This window comes from Stegostoma tigrinum, chromosome 17 (assembly GCF_030684315.1).
Source record: "Stegostoma tigrinum isolate sSteTig4 chromosome 17, sSteTig4.hap1, whole genome shotgun sequence".
NCBI lineage: Eukaryota > Metazoa > Chordata > Chondrichthyes > Orectolobiformes > Stegostomatidae > Stegostoma > Stegostoma tigrinum.
This window is the reverse complement of record NC_081370.1, coordinates 27,033,136-27,058,761: the sequence shown is the minus strand read 5'-3', so window position 1 is coordinate 27,058,761 and position 25,626 is coordinate 27,033,136.

Below are 25,626 nucleotides of genomic sequence, written 5' to 3'. Positions count from 1 at the left end.
CAAAGTCAGGTAAATTAATGAGTTGGAGAACCACAATAATCTTTTGGGAAGCTTCTCTAAACAAAAGCAAGAATTGCAAAATAGTATGCCACCTCCATCACAGTCCTTCACTGAGAAAATTATATATTTTGTGGAGGTTTGTGGCAGCAATTTTTGTAATCATCAGCCAGCACAAGACAAGGGTTGTAAATCTATGAAATTCCCTGCCCAGTGAAGTAGTTGAGGCTACCTTGTTGAATGAGGCAAAGAGAGATTTTTGAACAGTAATGGAATTAAGGGTTATGGTGAGTGGGCGGGTAAGAGGAGCTGAGTGCACAAAAAGATCAGCCATGATCTTATTAATGGTGGATCAGACTCGTGGGGCCAAATGGCCCACTCCTGTACCTATTTCTTATGTTCCAGTCCGGGTGCAATGATCAATTAGTTTCGTGCTTCATCAAAAGCAGACTGATTCCTGGGACAGCAGGACTGATATCTGAGGAGAGATTGAACTGGGTGGGATTATATTTGCTGGAGTTAAGAATGAGGGGGAATCGAAAACCTATAAAATTCTGACCAGATTAGACAGTGTTGATACAGGAAAGATGTCCCGAATGGAGAGTCCTCAACTATGGGTCACAATCTAAGGCTACAGGGTATGCAATTTTAGACTGAGATGAGGATAAATTTCTTCAGCCAGAGAGTGGTGGGCTAGTGGAATTTGCTAGCAGTGAAAGCAGTAGAGGCCAAATATTGTGTAATTTCAAGGAGTCAGATATAGCACTTGGGGCTGAAGTAATCATAGAATACTGGGGGGGGGGGGGGGGGGGGGAAGAGTTGGGGCAGGCTATTGAGTTTGATCAGCCATGATTTTGAATGGTTGAACGGCCTACTCCTATTTTCTTTAAGCCTGCTATTCACTTTCTTGACCTTTTCTTAATTGTATAGCTGGATGCAACCTCCTTTTGCTGAAGCTCATGACAATCTGGATAAGCAAACACTGCCATCACATTCCTCCCTGACACACACAATACTTTCTATGCTCAGTTTAAGCAGAATACCACCGGCATGGTAATGCCTGCCCCAATAGCCCAAGACACACCCGTTCTCTCTGTCACTGCTTCAGACATCCAATCAGTCTCCCTGGGAATCAACCCAAGGAAGGCAACGGGCCTGGATGGTGTGCCTGGCCGAGCACTCAGATCCTGCGTGTACCAACTGGCGGAGGTATTCACCAACATCTTCAACCTCTCCCTCCTTTGAGCTGAAGTCCCCACCTGCTTCAAGAAGATGACCATCATTCCTGCACCGAAGAAAACACATGCAATATTTCTTAATGACTACTGCCCAGTGGCTCTGACCTCAAAAATTGAAGCGCTTCAAGAGGCTGGTCATGGCCCACGTCAACTCTAGTCTCCTGCCTCAATTCACTACAGTTTGCCTACTGACATAATGGATTCACAGAGGATGCCATATCTCTAAACCCTGCACTCATCCTGGAACATCTGGACAACAAAGACACCTGCATCAGACTCCTCGTTGACAACAGCTCCACTTTCAACACAGTTATCCCCTTCAGACTGATCTCAAAACTGTGACCTTGGTCTTGTTTCTGCCCTCTGCAACTGGATCCTCAGTTTTCTGACCCAAAGGCCACAGTCAGTAAGGATAGGTAACTGCATCTCCTCCACAATAACACTCCACATTGGAGCCCCCAAAGGATGCATCTTCAGCCACCTACTGTACTCTCTGTGTTGCCAAATTCTGAACAAATGCCATCTACAAATTTGCTGATGACACCACTGTAGTAGGATGGATATCTAACAATGAGGAGTCAAAATACAGGGAGATAGAGGGCTCGGTGACGTGGTGCAATGAAAACCGTCTGTCTCTCAATGTCAACAAAACCTAAGAACTGATTATCAACTTCAGGAAGAGGAAGAGAACGCTCTCCCATCTACATCAAAGGAACTGAGGTTGAGAGAGTAAAGAGCATGAAGTTCCTCAGTGATGATAACGAACAACCTGTCCTGGATATTCCACATTAATGTGACAGTCAAAAAGGCACAACAATGTGCTTCTTCCTCGGGCGGCTCAGGAAATTTGGCAAATCCATAAGGTCCTTTGCCAACTTCTACAAATGCACCGTTTGAAAGCATACTGACTAGTGCATAACAGCCGAGAATAGCAATAGCTCTGCTCAGGACCATAAGAAACTACAGAAGGTGGTGTGCACAGCCCAGATGATCCACAGAAGCCAACCTTCCATCCATGGACTCTATTTACACAGCTTGCTGCCACTGAAAGGCTGCCAACATCATCAAAGATCCATCCCACCTCAGTCATGCTCTCCTACAACTTCCATTGGGCAGAAGATACAGAAGCCTGAACACCTGCACGAGAAGGTTTAGGAACAGCTTCTTTCTGGCTGTTATGAACTCTAGTCGCAAACAATGTAATCTGAATGTCTAAGTCGTTTTTGATCTCTACATCCTTTGCTTGCTGTGATCTCCTGGTACTGCTAGTAAACAAAGCCTTTCATTGATTTTATTGTCACGGGTCTCAAAATTCAATCAATCAATGAATGGTATACAGTGCTTTGTACATTGTAATCAAATTCACTAAATGTGAAGACAAATGACTGACCTGTTCTATAAAAGCAAAAGGCTGCAGATTTTGGAAATCTGGACTAAAAACAGGATTCAGATGTCTGAGGAAGGGTCACCGGACCCGAAAGGTTATCTCTGAAGGAAAAAAAAACACAGATGCTGCCAGACCTGCTGAGCTTTTCCAGCAATTTTGTTTTTGTCCCTAACTTACACCATCCGCAGTTCTTTCGGGTTTTATTTAGATGTTTTTGTTTGACTTGAAACGCTAATTGTTTCTCTTTTCCACAGGTGTTGCTTGTACTTTTGAATATTTCCAGCATTTTTCAGTTTTTAAAGGAGAAGATTATGGTTGTTTAGAACTGCAATCATTCCATCTGCTTGGAAAAACTTGGATGGTGGTTGCCAAACATATCTGACATTGTTGACTGCTCACTTTTGGGATCTGGATTCCAATGTAAAGAATCCAAATACAAGCTGGAAATGGTGGATTGGTACTGTAGCTGGTACACTTGATCTTTAGATTAAGATATTCTGAGGTAGAGAGAAGCTTACTTTAAACCTTACCCTGCTCTTTCTAACCTGGGGAATGTTGGCATATAATGTGGAAACTGCATGATAGAAATTGAAAAGTGCTCTAGTTCCCAGAAATGAAATTCACCAAAATATAAATGGGCTTGAATAGTTGGGCTCACAAAAAATTAAGATTAAAGCAGTTTTCATCTTGATTTCTTTGCTGGAGACAGTGTCTGAAGTCTCGCTATGGGTTAGCTTTCACAATGACACACGGTTTTCATAAAGTTGAAATAAAACAAAAGCAGTTTGTGGGGCAATAACACAATAGCTCCATGGAAACCACTAAAAATTGGCTTACTTTTGATCAGCTGAGGATGACTAATTCTTCTTCTGGCACAGTTTAATGTTGCTGACAGAGGAAAGCAGGAATTTCAAGAATATCTGTTCTGTTGATAGAATCACTTTTATTCCTTAAACTAATATTATTTGACATGACTGGAGGGAAACAGTGGCTGTTAACACTTGCAGCAGGTTCATTGTGTGCACTGCAAATGGTAAAGGTGTGTAATTTATGAAAGATGTTACTTTCAGATGACGCAGTCCTGGAGCTGCAAATTCCATACTTGTTGTGACTGATCCTTAAGTGCACAACTGTTGCATATTATGATTCGTCACTTTCAGCTGACATTGCTACAGTGCTTTTAGTCCAAGGTTCATGGGCTAATTACTAAGATATTAAGAATTTTGTTTTTTAAAAAAATTAAAGCATGGAATGGATTGGGAATAGGGTATAATTTTCATAAGGTTACTGTATAATCTGGGTGAGGTATGATCCTAAGGTGAAGTCCATTTGTACCCAAAACATAGCAACCCAGAGTCCATCAGTTTGCTTAGTACCTGTTCTCTCATTGATGCTAATTGCCAGTCTCTTTCCAGCTGGGTTTGTGGGTAATCCAAGATGGACGCTGGGAAAAATTGTGGTTGTAAGAGCTGCTTTTTTTTTCCAAGATATTTTCAGTGTTGGAACTGATTTCCTCAAATTCTAAGAGCAGTAATTGCTGTTTTATAGGCTGTTCTATTGTTTGTGGGAGGCGGTGTGATGGAAAAAGAGAATCAAACCGTACTTCAAAAAAGGAGAGGAAGATAGCCAAAGGCAGTAACGGTGACCACATGGCAAGTGATTCAAATGGAAAAAAGAAACCCACACTGCTGTCTGACCCAGCATTGAATCTGCACGGCTACTGCCTATGCTTGTTTGATTTAATTTTGTCTGGACATTGTTAATTTTTTCTTAGATGAATTCCAAAGAGCAAAATTCACAACTGACCTGTGTGAGAGAGCTCACAGAAGGGGAGCACCAAAGTGGCTTTTTAAAGTGTAACCTTTATTGTTTATTTTGTAAAGCTACAATAGTGAGTAAAGTGCGTTCCTTTTTTTGGTTGTTTTTGATTTAAACTTTTAAAAATGTAAAACATAGGTACAATGTTAGCCTGAGAGTGTTTGTTTTTTTTAGAGCAGTAAGATTGTGCTATTTTCTATGTCTATAGATGGTTAAGGTGCAAAAATGGCCTTCAGTAGAGTGATGTGCTACTCCTGTCGGAAGTGGGAGATTAAGGACAGTTTCCATGCTAATGATGGCTATATCTGCAGGAAGCGTATTTATTTGCGAATCCTATTGAATTGCACTGGCTGGAGTGCTAGTCAGGGGCAATGAGGAATTTACAGAAGCTAGGGAGTGTGATGGATGGCTGCTGTAGGAAGGGAGGAAAACAACAGATACAGTCAAGTGTATGGGTTACTGCCAGAAAGTAGGAGAGGGAGGCAGGTGGTGCAGGGGTCTCCTGTGGCTATTCCCATCTCAAGCAAGTTTGCTGTTTTGGAAAACATAGCGGGTGATGGACTCTCGCGGGAATGTAGCACAGACAGCCGGGTTACTGGTACTGAGACTGGCTCTAACGTAACAAGGAGTACATCAGGTTCTAAGTGATCAATTGTGATAGGGGACACTCTGTAATCAGATGCACAGAGAGATGTTTCTACGCCTGACAGTGAGAAATCAGAATGGTGTGTTGCCTCCCTAGTACCAGAATCAAGGATCTCCAAGAGGTCGCAGAATATTCTCAAAGGGGAGAGGGACCAGCAGGAGGTCATTGTACACATTGAAACTAACAACATAGGAAGAGAAAAGGATGAGATTCTGAGCAGAGAATATAGGAAATTAGGCAGGAATTTTAAAAAGGTGGTCCTGGAGGGTAGTAATATCTGGATTACTCCTGGTGCCACAAGCGAGTGAGGATAGAAGGATAGAGCAGATGAATCGTAGCTGAGGAGCAGGAGAGAAGGATTCACATTTTAGAATCGTTAGAATCACTTCTGGGGTAGAAGTGAACTGTGTATGTAAGAAGGACGATTGCCCCTGATTTCAATGGGGTCTAATATACTGGCAGGGAGATTGGCTAGACTTGGTCAGGAGGATTTAGACTAGCAAATTTTTTTGGGAATAGGGTTGGAATGGGAATGGGAGGAGGGAGTGGATTTTGGGAAGATAGACATCGTAGACAAGAAAGACATCAATCTGAGACTGATACAGTTGGAAAAGGAGCAAGTCAAATGGTCAGGGCAAGCAAGAACACACAAAGAATGAGGTCAGATTGATAAATTAAACAGCATTTATTTCAAGGTAAGAGGCCTAACAGATAAGGCAGATGAACGCAGGGCCTGGTTGGGAATGTGGAAATGGGACATCATAACAATTACAGAAACATGGCTCAGGGATGGACAGGACTGGCAGCTTAATGTTCCAGGGTATGGATGCTACAGGAAGGATAGAAAGGGGGAAGAGAGGGAGGGCAGTGGCATTTTTGATCGGGGTAAATTACAGCTGGACTTAGGGGGGATATTCCTGGGAATTCGTTGAGGGAAGTCATTTGGCTCGAAATGAGAAAGGGATGATTATTTTTATTGTGATTGTATTACAGACCACACCCCCACCCCCCCAATAGTCAGTGGGAAATTGAGAAACCAATTTGTGAGGAGATCTCAGTTATTTACAAGACTAAAAGGGTGGTTATGGTAGGGGATTTTAACTTTCCAATCATAGTCTGGGACCTCCATAGTGTTAAGAACTTGGATAGAGAGGAATTAAGGTGTGTACAATAAAATTTCCTGATTCAGAGTGTGGATTTACCTACTTCAGAAGGTGCAAAATCTGACCTACTCTGGGGAAATAGGGCAGGGCAGGTGACTGAGGTGTCAGCGACGAAGCATTTTTGGGCCAGTGACCATAATTCTATTAGTTTTAAAATAGTGATTGAAAAAGGATAGACTGAATCTAAAAGTTAAAAATTCTAAATTGGAGGAAGGACAGTTTTGAAGGTATTAGGCATGAACTTCCAAAAGTTGATTGGGGGCAGATACTTGCTGGTAAAGGGATGATTGGGAAACGGGAAGCCTTCAAAAATGAGATAACGAGAGTCCAGAGACAATATGCTTCTCTTAGGGTGAAAGACACGGCTGATAGGTGTAGGAATGCTGGATGACTAGAGAAATTGAGATTTTGGTCAAGAATAAGGAGGAAGCAAATGTCAGGTATTGATAACAGAGATCAAGTGAATGCCTATAAGAAGAGTATAAAGGCAGTAGGAGTGTATTTAAAAGGGAAATCAGGATCACAGAAAGGGGACATGAGATAGTTTTGGAAAATATGGTGAAGGAGGATCCAAAGGGACTCCACAAATACACTAAGGACAAAAGGGTAACCAGGGAGAGAATAGCGCCTTTTAACAATCAGCAAGGCTGCCTATGTGTGGAACCACAGGAGATGAGGGAGGTACTAAATCAGTGTTTTGCATCAGTGTTTATTGCGGAGAAGGATATAGAAGATAGAGAATGTGGGCAAATAGATAGTCACATCTTGAAAATGTCCATATTGTAGAGGAGGAAATGCTGGATGCCTTAAAATGCATAAAGATGGTTAAGTCCCTGGGACCTCATCAAGTGTACCTAAGAACTCTGTGGGAAGCGAGGGAAGTGACTGCTATGCCCCTTGCTGAGATATCTGCATCAGGTGAGGCGTCAGAAGACTGGAGGTTAGCTAACATGGTGCCACTATTTAAGAAAAGTGGTAAGAAAGAGCCAGGGAAGTATCGACAGTGAACCTGACACAGTGGCGGGCGAGTTGTTGGAGGGAATCCTAATGGACAGGATTTACATGTATTTGGAAAGGCAAATAGCGATAGTCAGCATGGCTTTGTATGTGGGAAATTGTGTCACACTAACTGGATTGATTTTTTTTTGAACAAGTAATAAAGAGGACTGAGGGCAGAGTGGTGGACATGATCTATATGGATTTCGGAAAGGCATTTGACAATGTTTCTCATGGTAGACTTGTTAGCGAAGTTAGATCACATGGAATAGAGGGAGCACTAGCTATTTGGATACAGAATTTGCTCGAAGGTAGAAGACGGAGGGTAGCATCAGAGAGTAGTTGCTTTTCAGACTGGATGCCTGTGACCAGTGGTCTGCCACAAGGTGCTGGGTTCACTGCTTTTCGTTATTATGATCTGGATGTGACTATTGGGGGTATGGTTAGTAAGTTTGCAGATGACACCAATATTGGAGGTGTAGTGAACAGTGAAGAAGGTTACCTCTGAGTACAACAGAATCTTGATTAGATGGTCCAATGAGCGAAGAGTGGCAGATGGACTAGATTTATCTAGGGTATCTGGTCAGCATGGATGAGTTGGACTGAAGGGTCTGTTTCTGTGCTGTCTGTCTCTGACTCCAATAGTGATAAGCTGGAATGGTCTATTAATGCACTGAATACTGAGGCAAAATGATAGTTAAACTATAATATAAACAGAGGTAGTAGGATCTATTGTACATGTAGTAAAATCAGGTCTGTGAATGAATATGGACAGGCTTGGCTGAATGTAATCGGGGATGATCAGAGGCCATAGTACTGGAACATAATAGAGCCAGGTTTCAGATCCATATGATCTAACATTGCTCTGACATATTGCTCCTTTCGTACATGCTCAGTAACTATTATTGGAGTAAAGGTATAGTTAATCCTGTATTTCACATCTACACCCATTTTTTTCTTTTAACCTACAGTCCTTTCAATAACATTTAACCATTAAATTTCAACATTTGTCTTCCATTTGCCTACCTCTTTCCCACTCTTAAGTTTCTTCTTCAGACATTAATCCCCAAAATAATTTTCCGGTAATTTGGAGAATATGTAGAACATATTTCTGACTACAGCATCACCTGGTAGACTGGAATAGTAACTTCTCCTGGCAGCTGGTTCTTGGGCTTCATATCTGTAAAGGCTAGTCAGAGCAAAACAAATCCAAGAAAGAAGTGCTGGAACTTGGACAATCAGAAACCCAAGAGAAGGAAGATTCTGAAGACTAATTCGGTGGTGAGAAACCTTTTGTGGGATGTGGACATTGCTGGCTGGCTAGCATTTAATGCCCAACCCTAGTTGCCCTTGAGAAGATGGTCGTGAGCTGCAGCAGTCCACTTGCTCTGGGTTGCTCCACAATGCCATTAGGGAAAGAATTCCAGGATTTTCACCCAGCAATCGTGAAGAAATGGTGATATATTTCGAAGTCAGGATGGTGAGTGTATTGGAGGGGAACTTAAAGGTGGTGGTGTTCTCATATATCTGCTGCTCTTGTCCTTTGAGATGGAATTGGTTGTGGATTTAGAAGGTGCTGTCTGTGGATCTTTGAATTTCTGCCAGAAACAAACAATAGAAATTGCTGGAGAAATTCAGATCTGGCAGCATCTGTGAAGAGAGAACAGGGTTTACATTTAGAATTCAGTGACACTGAGCAGGTATCTCATGGTTCTGATTTCTTTTCTTGAAGATGGCCACATTATGGCATCTGCTGGCATGGCCTCATCTTTCAGATCATGAGAATCATTGAATCCCTACAGTATGAAAACAGGTCTTTCGGCCTAACAAGTCCACACTGACCATAGGAGCATCCTACCCAGACCCATCCCCCTAGCCCACCTAATCTACACATCGCTGAACACTGCAGGCAATTTAGCATGGCCAATCCACCTTGCCTGCACATCTTTGGACTGTGGGAGGAAACCAGAGCACCTGGAGGAAATCTACACAGACACAGAGAGAATGTGAAAACTCCACTCAGATAGTTGGCCGAGAGTGGAATCAAATCCAGGTCCCTGGGACTGTGAGGCAGCAGGGCTAACCACTGAACCACTGTGCCCGACCGTGAATTAGTGCCAAGAGTGCTTCTCCACTATTTTTCTGTATCTTGGCAGGGATTCCATCTGGACTAGTGACCCATTGGTTCTTAGCTGTGAGATGACTTTTCCACCCTCATGTCAGGGTGGACTTGTGCTCAGGTGGTCATAGGTAGCATGCCATAGAACATGGTCAAGGGCACCCAATCTTGAAGACAGAATCTTGATTCGAGGCGATTCTTGAAGTGCTTCCACCCCTCCCCCCGCCCCTCAGCCCGCAATGAACACTGACTGTCCTTGATGACTCGCACTCCATTCTTAGTTGTTTTAAGGTATATCTGTTTCCTTTCACTGTCAGCAGGATAGGTCCTTAGGTCACGGACTTGAGTGTACATGAGGATCTACTATACGTTTAGGGCGGCACGGTGGCTCAGCGGTTAACACTGCAGCTTCACAGCACCACGGATCTGGGTTCGATTCCAACCTCGGGTGACTGTCTGTGTGGAGTTTGCACATTCTCCCTCTGCCTGCATGAGTTTCCTCCGGGTGCTCCGGTTTCCTCCCACAGTCCAAAGATGTGCAGACTAGGTGGATCGGCCACGCTAAATTGCCTGTAGTGTTCAGGGGTGTGTGGCTTATAGGGGGATGTATCTGGGTGGGATGCTTCACGGGGCGGAGTGGACTTGTTGGGCTGAAGGGCCTGTTTCCACACTGTAGGGAATCTAATCTAATAAAATTGGGTCATTGCTGTTATGCAAGTGCACCCACCAGCATAACAATATCAGATCACATCAGTCTGGAACCCAGGTCTGTTATGTTCCAGTAACATTATTCCCTGATCATGCCTAATGAAAGCAGAGGGAATATGCTAATTGACAGAGGTAAAGAATCTTACAATCAAAGTTGTCAGCTTGCCAGAATCAGTTCTGAAATGTGGATGGTTGAATAAACAACTGACAGGTTGTACGATTTATCTACATTCTCAAGTATAGCAGAGCCCGGCAATAAGTGTAAAGATGTTGAAGCATTTGAATTGAACTGAATAGGCTGAAGAGCTCCTACTGATAGCACAATGTAGATTCTATCCATCACATGATGATGGATGTGGCCTTTACAGCAAAGCAAGGCCAAGAAAAGTTCAGCATCACCATCTTGCTCTTGTACTCTATGCACCAGGATACCACATGCTTTATCAACTTCCCCACCTGTCTTGCCATCTTTTTATCTGTATATAAATACACCCACGCCCCTCTATTCCTGTATCCCCTTTTGCTATGTTATCCTTTGATGATCTTCCTCCCAAAATGCATCATCTAAACCTCTTTGCATTAACTGTCATCTGGCACCTGCTCTACCAACTTATCTATACCTTTTTGACGTTCTACATTGTCCTTCTCACAGCTTAAAATGTTTCCAAATGTTGTATCATCCACAATGCGTTGTCCCTTGCACACCATGCAAGGGTCATAATACTGGCCTCTGGGTAACTCCCAGGCCTGAAAAATATCCAATGACTGTTAATCTGTTTCCTGCTGCTCAGTCAATTTTGTATCCTTGCTGCTACTGTCCCATTACTAGCTTTAACCTTTCTCTCAAGTCTGTTGTGCAACGCTGCTTTGAGTGCCTTCTAGAATTCCATGTTCACAACATTAACAGTGTTAGCTTTATCAACCAGGCTCCTTTACCATTGCATTCTCAAACTCAACAAATTAATTAAATGCTTGCACTTTAGGAAGGGGTACTGCGACTTTCTAATCAACCCACCTTTTTCCATGTGGCTACGAACTTCATCTTGTTTGTGGAAGCTTCCCCAATTCTGAAGTTAAGTTGACTGGTCTGTAATTGCTGGACTTGCCTTTTTATGAATGTCAGAAGTCACATGACGCCAGGTTATAGTCCATCAGGTTTTTTGAAATCACAGACTTTTGGAGGACTGCTCCTTCCTCAGGTGAAGTTCAGGTTGAATGCTTGTTTTCAAATAAAACTGGACTATAATCTGGTGTCAAGATAATAAAATGTGAGGCTGGATGAACACAGCAGGCCAAGCAGCATCTCAGGAGCACAAAAGCTGACGTTTCGGGCCTAGACCCTTCATCAAGGATATTGATAGAAAATGAGAGTGGAAATTGCAGGCACAGAGAACATAATCGAAAAGTGTTCCTTAGAGGATGGAAAATTGTAACATCACATTTGATAGGCGGCAGCAACTCCCTAGTGGTATTATTGCTGGTCTGTTAATCTAGAGACCCAGATTTAATATTCTAGGCCTTCTGATGAAGGGTCTAGGCCCGAAACGTCAGCTTTTGTGCTCCTGAGATGCTGCTTGGCCTGCTGTGTTCATCCAGCCTCACATTTTATTATCTTGGAATCTCCAGCATCTGCAGTTCCCATTATCTCTATAATCTGGTGTCATGTGACTTCTGACCTTGTCCATCCCAGTGTAACACTGGCACTGCCACATCATGGCTATTTTTTTTCTTTTTATTCATTTCTGGAATGAGGGGCATTGCTGTCTCAGCAGCATTTATTGCCCATCTATTATTGCCCAGAAGGCAGTCAAGCACATTGCTGCGGGTCTGGATTCACATGTCGCCAGACCACGTAAGGATGGCAGTTTCCTTTTCCTACAGGATGTTAGTAAACCAGATGCATTTTTCTGACAATTGGCAATGGATTCATGGCCACCATTAGATTATTAATTCCAAATATTTATTGAATTCAAATTCCACCATCTGCCACGGCAGGATTTGAACCCAGGGGCCTAGAATATTAAATCTGGGTCTCTAGATTAACAGACCAGCAATAATACCACTAGGGAGTTGCTGCCGCCTATCAAATGTGATGTTACAATTTTCCATCCTCTAAGGAACACTTTTCGATTATGTTCTCTGTGCCTGCAATTTCCACTCTCATTTTCTATCAATATCCTTGGGTGTTTCTCATATGGACCTCAATGTGCCAAGTTTAAGTACCAACAGTTATCCAATTCTTCTCCATTATTCATTTTGAACCGTCCTAGTGACAACGGTACTTCTGGTGTTACCGTGGACTGTGTAGCATCTCCTTTCTTAGTAAAGACCGATGCAAAGTATTCATCTAGTATCTCTGTCATGCCCCTGCCTTCATATGCAAACCCCTTTTTTGATTTCTAATTGACCCAAGTCCTCCTTGCACCACGTTTATCATATTTATTTATCTATGTAATACTTGTGATTCCCCTTTTTATGTCAAATGCCAATTTTGTTTTTTCCTAATTCCTCTTTGCTTCTCTAGTATGCTGTTATACCTTTCCTCTGAACTTTCTGTACTCCTATTAGTCCTAAACTGTTTTTCCTATCTAATACCTTCTTACACATACATGCTTTTTCTTCTTTATCTTAATTTATATCATTTTTTTTCATCCAGAAAGGTTCTTAATTTGTTTTTCCAATCTTTCCATTTTGAGGGAGTATATCTTGACTACTCGAGCCATCTTCTTTTTGAAGGTAACTCAAAATTATAATAGTTTTCACACCAATCTCTCATTCCAGTCTGCTCTCCACCAATTCTATTCTTGTCTCATTGCAGTCAGATCTCTACAGTTGATTTTCTCTCTCTCTGGTTTGACCAATGTCATTCTCCACAGTCATCCTATGCAATTATGGTCCCTTAAATGTTCCTTGCTGTCACATGATTCACTTGGTCCACTACATTTCCACGAACTAAGTCCATCAGTGCATCTTTTTTGTTGAAAAGGACACAAACTGCTGTAAGAAATTGCCCTTAATATATTCTAGGCAGACTTGAGTCTCTCAGCCCCAAATTCTACCAGTATCCCAGACTATACTTGGGTTGTTGAATCCCCAATTATAACTTCACCATAACGTCGGCATTTTTGTAATTTCCCTGAAGATTTGTTTCTTTACATTATTCCCACCAATTGGTGGTCTTCAGACTATACCCAGCACTATAATTATATCCCTTTTATTCCTTTAGTTCTAGTCAAATCAATTAGATCCTTGAATTTCCAGGATATCATCTTTGTACGGTGCTGAATGCTTTTCTTAACCAATACTGAACCTCTCTTCCTTTCTTTCCTTTTCCAAAAAGCTTTTACCCAGGAATATTTAACATCCACTAATGCCCTTCCCTGAGCCAGGCATCTGTTAGAACATAGAACAGTGCAGCACGGTACAGGCCCTTCGGCCCATGATGTTGAGCTGAACTTTTACTGTAATGCCAAGGTCTATCTATCCTTCACCCCTGCCTTATACTATCATCCATATGCCTATCTAATAGCTGCTTAAATGCCCCTAATGAGGCCGACTCCACTACCTTCTCCGGCAACGCATTCTGTGCCCTGACCACTCTGAGTAAAGAACCTACCTCTGACGTCTCCCCGATATCTACCTCCACTCACTTTAAAACTATGCCCCCTTGTAGTAGCTATCTCCAACCTAGGAAAAGGTCTCTGGCTGTCCATTCTATCTATGCCTCTGATAATTTTGTACACCACTATCAAGTCACCTCTCATCCTTGGTCGTTCTAAAAAGAAAAGTCCTAGCTTTCTCAGCCTTTCTTCGGAAGACCTTCCCTCCATTCCAGGCAACATCCTGGTAAATCTCTTCTGCACCTTTTTCCAATGCTTCCACATCTTTTCTATAATGAGGCGACCAGAACTGGACACAATACTCCAAATGTGGCTGAACTAGGCTTTTGTATAGCTGGAGCATAACTTGCCGACTCTTGAACTCAATCCCTCTATTAATGAAAGCTAACACACCATACGCCTTCTTAACAACTCTATCCACCTGGGTGGTAGCTTTCAGGGAACTGGTGGTCATGAACCCCAAGATTCCTTTGCTCCTTCACACTGCCAAGAATCTTTCTGTTAACCCTGTATACTGCTTTCAAGTTTGTCCTTCTAAAATGAATCACCTCAAACTCCATCTGCCACTCCTTAGCCCAGCTCCGCAGCCTACCAATGTCCCTTTTGTAACCTAGAACAACCCTCTGCACTAACTACAACTCGACCCACCTTCGTATCATCCACAAACCTGCTAATCCACCCTTCCACTTCTACATCCAAATCATTTACAAAGATCACAAATAGAAGAGGGCCCAGAGCACATCCTTGTGGTACACCACTTGTAACTGAGTATCATGTTGAATATTTTCCGTCCACTACCACCCTTTGTCTTCTAAGGGTCAGCCAATTCTGAATCCAATCTGTCACATTTCCTCCTATCCCATGCCTCCTTATTTTCTGCATGAGCTTACCATGGAGAACCTTATCAAATGCCTTACTTAAATCCATGTGTACTACGCCCAGTGCAGTACCTTCATCCATGTGTTTGGTCACCTCTTCAAAGAATTCAACAAGGTTTGTGAGACATGATCTACCCCTCACAAATCCACGCTATCATGAATCAAACTGTGCCTTTCCAAGTGATCATGCCTCAATATCGTATTTCCATATATAATCTGTGCCTGTGGTTCCCAAAACCTATTTACTATGTACCCTGCGTTCACAGATTCACAGTAACCATGATTTAGACTTCATGACTTTCTCCCTTACTCTGATTTCACCTACAAACTTAATATTCTTGATGCTGGTGCTATCTCTTTCTCCCAGAATTTTGTGAATTTTGTCCTGGCACACTCAAATGTTCTCTCTGGTTCCCCTATTTATGCCAAGTTAGTTTATAGCCCCCACAACAACATTAGCAAAATACCCACGATGACCTTAGTCCTTGATCTATTAATATGCAACCTGTTCAGCTTGTGCAGGGGCCCTCTTCTCCAGATCCAGTACCAGGAATCTGAAGCCCATGCTGCCCCATTCCTTTCTAGCCACACTTTCATCTACCTTTTATCTTTTTTTCTGTACTCACTTGCATGTGGCTCTGGGAGTAACCTGGAGGTGACCATGTCTGATGTCCTACTTATTAATTTTCTTCCAAGTTCCCCAAATTCTGATTGCATGAACTCATCTCCCTTCCTATCCAAGTCAGTAGTACCACTGTGGACCATGATCTCTTGTTGTTCACCATCCCCCAGAAGAATGTCCCACAGCTGTTCCGTGACATACTTGACATGCCACCATGGAGGTAATGTACCATCTGAACTCTCGATTACAGCCGCAAAAGTGCCTGTCATTCTTTCCCTAGCAGCACGATGGCACAGTGATTATTAGCACTGCGGCCTCACAGCACCAGGGACCCAGGTTCAATTACAGCCTTGGGCGACTGTCTGTGTGGAGTTTGCACGTTCTCCCTGTGTCTGCGTGGGTTTCCTCCAGGCGCTCTGGTTTCCTCCTGCAGTCCAAAAATGAGCAGGCTAGGTGGATTGGCCATGATAAACTGCCCATAGTGTTCAGGGAGATGTAGATTGGGTGGGTTATTGGGGGGATGGGTCTGGATGGGATGCTCTGAGGTTCAATATGGACTTGTTGGGCTGAAGGTCTTGTTTCCACGCTGTAAGGATTCTGATTTCTGAACTAAGGAATTTCCTATCACTATTGCCATTCCTCACTTCCCCCTCTAAAATCAGTGCTGTTTGTCAAGTCAGCACCCCCCTGCATCAAGGCACTGTTGACGTTCCAACAGTGATGGGGGATGGGAGAGGGACATATTGTTCATATGTCTAAGAAAGAAAGTTTTCTACTCTGAGCTTTGTCATGGTAAGTGACTACCAGGATGGCAGAGGCAATACTTGAAGGATGTCCTGGAAAACTCCCCTGAGAAAATGTAGCATCCCCACCCACTTCGTCATTGAGTGACATAGCAGGGAAACACACCCCTCGGTCCAACCAGTCTAAGCCAACCACAATCCCTGATGAAACTAGTTCCATCTTCATGCATTTGGCCCATTTCTTTCCAAAGTTTCTTATTCATGTAATTTTCCAAATATCTTTTAAATGTTATTACAGTGCCTACATCTACCACTTCATCTGGAAGTTCCTTCCACACCTGAATTACTCTTTGTGTAAAAAGACAAAATTGCTGCTCGTATCTCTTTTTAAATCTGCCTCCTCTCATCTTAAAAGTAGGCTTTGGTGGGAATCTCTAGTCTATGATCACCTAAATTGCAGAAGGAGCATTTGCAAAGGAATCAACCATTTTGAGGATCTTTGACAGGTCTCAGCACAAAGCATGTGAAAATCTGAGCATCCAACTGTCTCCTCCAACACTACCTCCCTCGTAGAGTGCACAGACTCAATATTGGACTGTTTAGTCACCTCTGAATTATCCTCATCTCTGAGGGACTCCTGAAACGATATCCTGGGACTAAGATTATTGACCTTTAATTTTCACAAGCATCTTACATTGTGTTTGGTATGGCTTCAACCAGGGACAATTCCCATTTTCTTCAATTTTACTAGTGTTCCTTGATACTACATTCAGGAAAAATCTGCCTTAATATCATAGGTAATCATATTGTGCCTCTCTCCTCACTGCTTGAATTCAGCTCCTTTGGTCCACACATGGAGAAGGCCATAATGAGGTTTAGAGCTGAGTGGAACCAGAGGAACTCAAACTGAGAATCAATGAACTGATTGTTGCGGAACAAGTTCCAATTGATAGCATGGTTGATGGTATTTTCCATCACAGACCTGATAATTGAGAGCCAATTGCAATGGCAGCAATAGGTTGGGTTGGATTTGTCCCACATCTCATGGACAGGACGTACCTGGGCTAGTTTCCACATTGTTGGGGTAAATGTCACTGTTGCTCAAGTGAGTGCTTAGTTTCAGAGCACAAGTCCTCTGTACCTCAGGTGGAATGTTGTAAGATACCATATAGCCTTTGCATTATCCAGTGCTTTCAGCTGTTTCTTGATATCATGTGAAGTGAGGTGGATTGGTTGAAACCTAGCTTCTTTGGTGCCTGGGACCTCAGATGGATCATCTATATAATACTTCTTGATGACAATTATTGCAAATGCCTTCAGTCCTGCCTTTTGTACACATGTTGGTCTCTGTCACCATTGTGGATGGGAGTGTTTTGAGAAATTTCTCCTCATCTCCTCTGCCAGTTACTTGTTTAATTGTCCTCACCACTCTTGACGGGACATGGCTGACCTGCAGACTGTTGATTTGGATCTGTTGGTTGTGGGATTGCTTTGCTCTGTTTGTTGCTGAGTAGCTGCATATTGGTAGTTTTGTTTCTGTTGGTAATATTGGTCTTGAATTTTTATTTGGTCTGTAATTTTAAGTACTGTGTAGAACTGTTACATTTTCTGTTGTGCTTGTGATAAACTGGTAGAAAGTGGCTGATGCTAATGCAAGTAATGAGCTGCGAGTTCTATAGTTTTTAAGCACAGTAAAGTTGTTTCCCTCACACAGACCATTCTCGTAATGAGTTTCACCAGGTTGACCAAGATTTGGTCTTTAGTAATTTTACCAATAACTTGGGATAACAAATTTGGAACAGAGCTTTTGTTTGAATGGGCATTAAAAAATGAAATTCAATTCAACTGAGTGATAATAGAGTTAAGTGTGATATAGACCTCGGTAAGTAAAGTGAAAAGTTTTGAAGGTGCTGAGTTTTGTGATGAGTGGCTCCTGCATGCTCAGCAACAAACAAAACTACAGATTGGCATTTTGTAGAGGCTATTTTTAAGTGAGCTGGATGACTTTAACGTGTTTAGCTATTACATCATAGGATTTATGGTGCAGTTTTCAGATTTTAAGTATATTTTGAAAAGCAGTAATGACACCTTCCTAGCCTTGTGCCATTGGTGACCTTTGCAACAATTTGAAAATCAGAGTTGCCATTTTATAGATGTGGCAGATCTTGGCATATTTGAAATGCATGTTAAACCTAGTTTGTAAATAGTTGTACACATTAATTTATTTACATCATTTTTATTGGCTATTTCAGATATAGAATTAAACTGTCATCCCTTGAATACCAAAACATCTGTTGTTGTCCAATCTGAATGTGGATCCATAAAGTTGAAGTACTAGTTTTATTACATTTGCTGCAGGCAGTGATATCATTTAAGCTGTGTTTGCTGCCTTGTGTTTTCCCAGAAAGAACCGTGTGTTCTTTCGATGTAAATTGTGGCTGACAGTGCTAGTTACTAAATAAAATCTGAAAAATTCATTCTCTTCAGCTCTATGACAAATGTTTATCAGTTGTTTGCACGCATGCTGTTTGTGCATTCCATGTAGGTTGATCTGGTACCATTTATCTGCGGTGGAGTAGTTGTCTGCTTGGATTAGCTGCCAGAAAGAATTTTAGTGGAAGTGTGAAGCAAGCGTTTAGTCCACTTTCATTTATTTCATTTAATAAAGATTGCATGTTGAAGATCCCTTGAGAAATCTGCTCTGCTTCATAGATTTCCCATTTGAATGATCCTTGAATACTTTACAAACACAGGCTATACATAAGGGAAATACCGTACAGGTCATTTTGTGATCGATTGATTGACTTTTACCTGTCATGCATGATGTTTTTTCTGGCAACAGACTTCAAGTCATATCAAACAGTTTAACTTTGTCCATTTTGTCTGAAGTTCAAAAATTAAGGATTTAAATATGTTTCAGGAATGTATTATGATGCATATTGTTTCCCACTACACTAGTAAGGAACAAACATCTCAATTAAGTAATAATTGAATAATAATCCAGTTTAGAATGTAACACCTTATTACAGTACTGATTTGATACACTAATACTAGGGAGTCAGTTTAGTTTGATTTAATACCTTCATAAATAGAGTAACTGGAATATGAGACCACACAGGAGCTAATTGAGCTGTGTGATGTTGGGTGATGGGCAGCAATATTTTGCTGTTTACCAGCCACACTCTGTGATTGGGACCTGACATTTAATCTTGCAATAAAACTGTGCAGTATCATATTGTACCTCTTTACACTGTGGCATAATTCCAAAGATGATTAGAATAGTCTCTATGTGGTGATGTCACCATGCAGTGTTACTGAAACAGCCAGATGCCTGTGGAGCAACATGTTTCCAAACCTCAGGACCAGCAGCAGCCAGGAAGACCCAATCCAAGAATCATTCCTAAAACATCATTAAATTTCTGAAAGTAAGGTTATTCCCTATTGACTACACCTTTTAGCATTTCATTCGTCCTTTTCTATCTTTTTGCTTTTTCATTATTCTCTCCAACTGCCTAAAGTAGTCAACCCTGAAATGAATATTCATTCATTGAAGCTACCTGTGCAAGATACAAAATTCATCTCCGGATTTATTTCCTTCTGTACTTTTACTATTTTGTTCTTTTCAGTGACTGGGAAAAGAACTGGTATTCCTGCTATCAAGGCTACACTTTGACATGAAAAACGTCATGGTTGACATTCATTTTGTACCAATTTGAGGGGACCTTTTTCATGCTGCTCATTATAACATTTGGCTTTTGTTGGTCATAGATTACCCAACATAAGTGGTTAAGAGGTCTTAAGTCATTTGAAGGAAGTTTATTAAGATTAATAGTTTAGGCCTGATACATAATCCTAAAAGCTATATGACAGGTAACAGGGTTTACTGATTCCAAAGGAAGAATGGGTTATTGGGCATAGTGTGTTGATCTCTCTACCATGCAGTGATAACACTTAAGCTTGACAGCAGAAGGCTAGGACACTAATGCCCCCAGACTTCCTTCATTTTCCGTCTTGCCAGATGAGGATTGCCCTCCTGTTTTGAATGTTTGCTGATATACTTTATTTCTATTTCTAGGGCATGGCTTTCTTACCATAGCTGAAAGTATCCAAGCAAATGATTGACAATGTAAAGAAGGCAGGTACCGAAGGGTAAAGAGACGTCACCTCTGAGCAATCATTTTAGCCTGCAGCCACCTTTAGTTCACATCATGCTACAAGACATTTTTAAAGTCTTCATTATACAGTTGTAAAGTTAAAGTACAAAATGCACTTAAGAAAGGCAACAGGTGATGTGAACATTTCTAGAGACTGTGTTTTCAAAGAGAGATAGTAAACAGTTCTTTGCAAAAGTGACCTTGTGCTATTACTACCAATTCTGTAAGGATTATATTCTCAAGTGCCTTTTTCTTTCTCTCTGTTCCACTTGTTGCTATTGCCTTTTGTACTCCGGCACACTCCTGATTTATCTGTTTTCCCTTCCTGCTGTTTGACTTCTCTGCAGAATTACATTTTTCTCCTGGATCAAATCACTTTTTTACTATTTTTGAGCTTTAATTTGATTAGTTTAAAGTCTACCTTGGACGCTGTGTCCATACTGCTGAATGATCTTTTTGTTACTTTGTCTCTTGGCCATTGCTTCACTCATCCTTCAGATCATTCCCCATTGCTCTTCAATGCACTGAGTGGTCTGGCTCACCAAGGTCCTGCTTCTGTTTGTGACCTTACCAGAAACAACCATGATGAGGGTCAGAGCCCTTAGGGGAGGCATTGGCGCAGCTGCTATCCCTTACAGACCGGATACTGACACCTACAGTCATAGACAGTGTGCCCACACTATCTGGTGAGCACCTCTCAACGTGTTCTCTGCAGGAAAAATGATTCAGGCTGCTGACTCTCAGAGGACTGCCCAGAGTAGGCACCTGCTCAGCGAGACAGATAGAACCCTGTGGTGTTGGCAGTCAGGACTTTATTCAAATTGCAGGAAGTAATAGGAGTGGCAGACCCGCATTGAGGATGCAATGGCCCTCATTGCCCAGCAAATCCTGTGACTGCCTGTCAGCATCCATAGACAGGCTAGCAGCTGCTGTGCAGAGCCAGACCCTGCACCCTCAGGAATTACTGGAGAAAGTGTACAGAACTCCTCCAGGATGGAGGTACAGTGAGAAGGGACAGGGAACCTTGATGCCAGACTAGGTGCATACCTTGTCAAGGGAACAGGGAGGTGACGGTAGGGAACCAACTGGAGTTGGAACCACACACTGCTCCCTCTGCACTTACCACGTCGGTCACTGCAGAGATGGCTGGGTCCTCCACCTTCACCTTGCCTACCCCTGTTTGAATCCTCGGAAGCTCAAGCCAACAAGAATCAACTTGCTTCTTGGCATGTCTGGCCTGTCTAGAGTACCGTTGGGAATGCCTCACCAAATTGTTATGGCCAACAAATTTCACAGCGGAGCAGGGTCCCTATTATCCCAGCTGCAGAATCAGTGACCACACCACAATGTCGTGGGAAGGAGAGAAAGAAGCAAACTTATTGAAGGCACTTTGATATAGGTGAAAAAGTTTCTAAGTCACTCTCAGTTTATGCAAAAACTGCCACATGGTTGTTAATTTCTGTGTTGATGTTAAATGCATCTTCACACCATTTGATATCATGTCATTTCCACAGACAGGGTTCTATGAATGGAGATCTACACTGACAGGCTATTACACCATCTGGAAGGAGAGGGAATAATGTGTCTGATGGCATGTGACACCTTTGATTTCCTCCGCATTCTACTTCCCAGTGTTTGTCTTCGTCTATGCGGAAAGGGGTAGCTGTCAGAGAGTAGTTCAGTGGTGGCTGTGCTAGGCGAGTTGCCACATAAGGAAAGGTCAGTGTTGTAGGAAGGTCAGGGGGTAGACAGCCTGTGTGCTATACATTTACATGGACCAGTGACCTGTGTTCTTTCCCTTTTTTAAAAGCCCCATGATCCGTGTTTGCGGCAGCCTCTTTCTCACAGGACATGTTACTTACCCATTCACACATTGTGGTCACAGGCATCTCCTTCTCTATCTTCCAGTTTCCAACACAATGGAAGGTGACAGTGGGCGCGCCTGCCAGTCGCTCCCAGTCTCAGATGGGGCTGACTTGAGCCCCAAACATTCACATTCCCTTTCTATTAGCCCATCTAATCGTCCCCAAAGGTTCACCCTTCCCTGAGACTGCACCCAATCTGTCAATATGAGCCTATACTTGACTACCTTTCTCTCCCAGCCTCTGGTGTATGAGGTGATCATGCCAGGTGTGGTCCTTTTTCTTTTTGACTACTTGGAGGATATGGGCATTGCTGGCTGACCAGCATTTATTGCCCATATTCCTAACTGCTCTTGCAGGCAGTAGTGAGCTGCCTTCCTTTTACTGCTTCTGTCTACTGCACTATTGTTCAGAACTGACAGCTCCAAATTCCATAAACTAATTCTGTCAAGGCTCAATTCTCTCAGCAATGGCTGCTCATACCTCCCACCATGATTGGATAGCTCTGGGCAAACATGCCAAGATCCCTGACTGGTGCCTATAGTTAGCCCTGACCATGTTAGCATCCCTTCCCCAAAGACTTGCCATTATAGAACCACCTGATAACCATGACACAGAAACTGGACTACACATGTACAGGCCCCTGTGACTGAGAACACCCTTGATGGTATGACAGGCTGTCCTTGTCAGTCAGGGAGTTCTGGCAGAGTAAGTCAAGAGCCTCAGCATGACTTCAATGAGCACTGCTCCCCGAACACTTTGAGACATAGGGGAGTAATTAAGGGAGGTGATGGCCTAATTGTATTATTGTTGGACTGTTGGACCATGCCAAATGGTGGGATTTGAAGTCAATAAAAATCTGGATTTAAGAGTCCAATGATGACCATGATTGACCACTGTCAATTTTCTGACTTTTTTCCCCCTTTTATTCATTAATGGGATGAGGGCATCACTGGCTAAGCAGCATTTATTTCCCATCCCTAATTACCCAGAGGCAGTTGAAAGTCAACCACAATGCTGTGGGTGTGGAGTCACATGTAGGCAAGACCAGGTAAGGATGGCAGTTTCCTTCTCTATAGGACATTAATGAACCAGATGGGCTTTTCTCAACAATCTCAATATTAGACTCTTAATTCCAGATTATTGTTGAATACAAATTGCACCATGAGCCATGGTGAGATTCGAACCCAGGCCCCAGATTGTTATCTGGTTCTCTGTACTAACAGCTCAGCGATTAATACCACTAAGCCATCACCTCCACTTCAACCCTTTTGGCTCATTAACGTCCTTTAGAGAGAGAACTACCATCTGTATGTGTGACACTAGACACCAGCAATGTGATTGAATCTTAACTGCCCTCTGGATAATTGAGAAGAGCAATAAATAAATATGCAGTAAGATGTCCTCCCCCTTGACTGAGGACTAATGGATAGCAAGGTAAGCTATCTCGTCATGTCACTGCGCTAATTGGCAAGGGAGTGATGCTGCGGACATACAGGTAGGTGCTGAGGGAGTGAGAGATAAGAATCAGAGCATCCTGAATTACAGTGTGGTCCAAGTCTCTGTGTTGGCTATCCGTCTTTGTGTATAAAGGTTGCACTGCACGCATTCAATGCTAGATGCTGGTGCTCCCTGCATTGTGGGTCTGTGCTTCCAGAAGGCGCTGTCAATGAAAAGGAGAAGCAGAGAGTTGATGGTTGTAATAGATTGGCAGCAACTTTCCCTCTAAACTTATGTGACTGTGCAGCTGCTTAGCAGTTGTGTTCATGCTGATTTGGAGCTTTCTTAGAGTTGGTGCCTAATTATGGAACCCACTGCCATGCATGGCCTTTGAAGGCTGTGCTGCAGCAAAAACTGAGGAAATGTTTGGCAGATGCCAGATGCTGATGTCTGTTGAGGAAGGGTGCACGTACATGATGCCCTTTGATCATGCCCCGGGCTGGGCTTTGGGGATTGTAACATGAAAGTTGTTTGGACCGAGCAGCAAGTTGAATTTGTCGGGTATGCGTTCTGTTTTCCTTGATTAGTTTTCCCTGATGTATATAACTTATTTAATAGTTTGTTCAGATGGGAGGCTGTATATTAATAAGGGGTGTTGTGGCATCAACAAGGTGGTTAACCAGCTTTAATTCCAAACAATTGCTGTCCTGCTGTCTGATGAGAAATTCATGCTGCTTGTGAAAATCATAAAAGGTAGAGTGAGGTGAACCCAACATTGAGATGGGCCTTGACAAACTTCTCATCTGATTTTCTCACATCTTTCCCTGGTCTACGTCACTAACACTCTTAAAATTAATCAGAGCACATATACCTCCTCAGTGCTGTCATCACATGTGCAATACCCCTGTTAGTACTGCTAATAACATCATTCCATCCTGTTTGCTCATATTTATGGTTGCTGGAAATGATCATATTTTACCAAACTTGATCAATTGATGGGAAAATGGTAAATGTAATTCAGTACAGAGAAATGCAAGGTCATGAGATTTGGTGGAAAGGAATGTACTAAATGGGAATGTACTTGAGCTGCTGGGAAATCTTCAGGGTTTTGAGGTAAAGGTTTGGCTGTTTAGATCTAAGATGAGAAGAATGGATTGTAATCATTTAAAAGTGAGAGATTTGGGCCCATGTTTGAAAGATATGATTTTGAAGTGGGTAAATATGACATTGTTATTAGTCCTTCTTCTCAGACATAAAATGTGAAATTTTTGCAAAATTAATATCTATGGGTATTGAGCTGGAGAAAACCTAGGTGTCACTAAATAATTTGATGTTCATGACCAGTACCCCAAGGTTAAAGGTAATCCAAATAAAGGGCTAAAAAATACTTTCAAGATTATAAATACAAAAGTTAAAAATTTACACTGTGACCAATGTTGGATTTCTTGGCAATTAGGATCAGAGAAACACCTAAATTTCTGAAGGCTGAATGATGTAACAGAGGACATCTACAACAGATGAATTCCTACAAGGAAATGGAAGGATTTGAAGATACAGGTGAGAATTATAAAATCAAGGTAATGTTGGTACAGGAACCAATGTAGTTTAGCAAGCACAGGAGCAGTAGATGAATGGGATTTGCCGGCATTAGTACGTATTCAGATTTTGAGTTCAAGTTTACAGAAGGTGGGAAGCTAGCTTGGAGAGTGTTGGAATGGCTGAGTCCGGTGATAACAGGAACATGGGTGACATTTTCTGCTTAAAAGAGCTGAGGCAGGATGAAGAACTGAGTTGAGATGAAAGCAAGTAGTCTCAGTGAGGGAGATGATTCTGGGTCAGAAGTTCAATTCAGGATCATGATGGACCCTGAAGATCAGCTTTGAACAGTAGTGAGGGATGGGAATATGGTAGATAGCTAGAGACCAGAATCCATGGGGCCAATGACAGTGGCAGTGCCAGCCTCAATTATAGCAGGACAATCACCTTCCGGAGCCTCAGAAGCTGAATTTCATTTTGATTTAAGATAATAAAATGTGAGGCTGGATGAACACAGCAGGCCCAGCAGCATCTCAGGAGCACAAAAGCCGATGTTTCGGGCCTAGACCCTTCATCAGAGAGGGGGATGGTGTGAGGGTTCTGGAATAAATAGGGAGAGAGGGGGAGGTGGACCGAAGATGGAGAGAAAGGAAGATAGGTGGAGAGGAGAGTATAGGTGGGGAGGTAGGGAGGGGATAG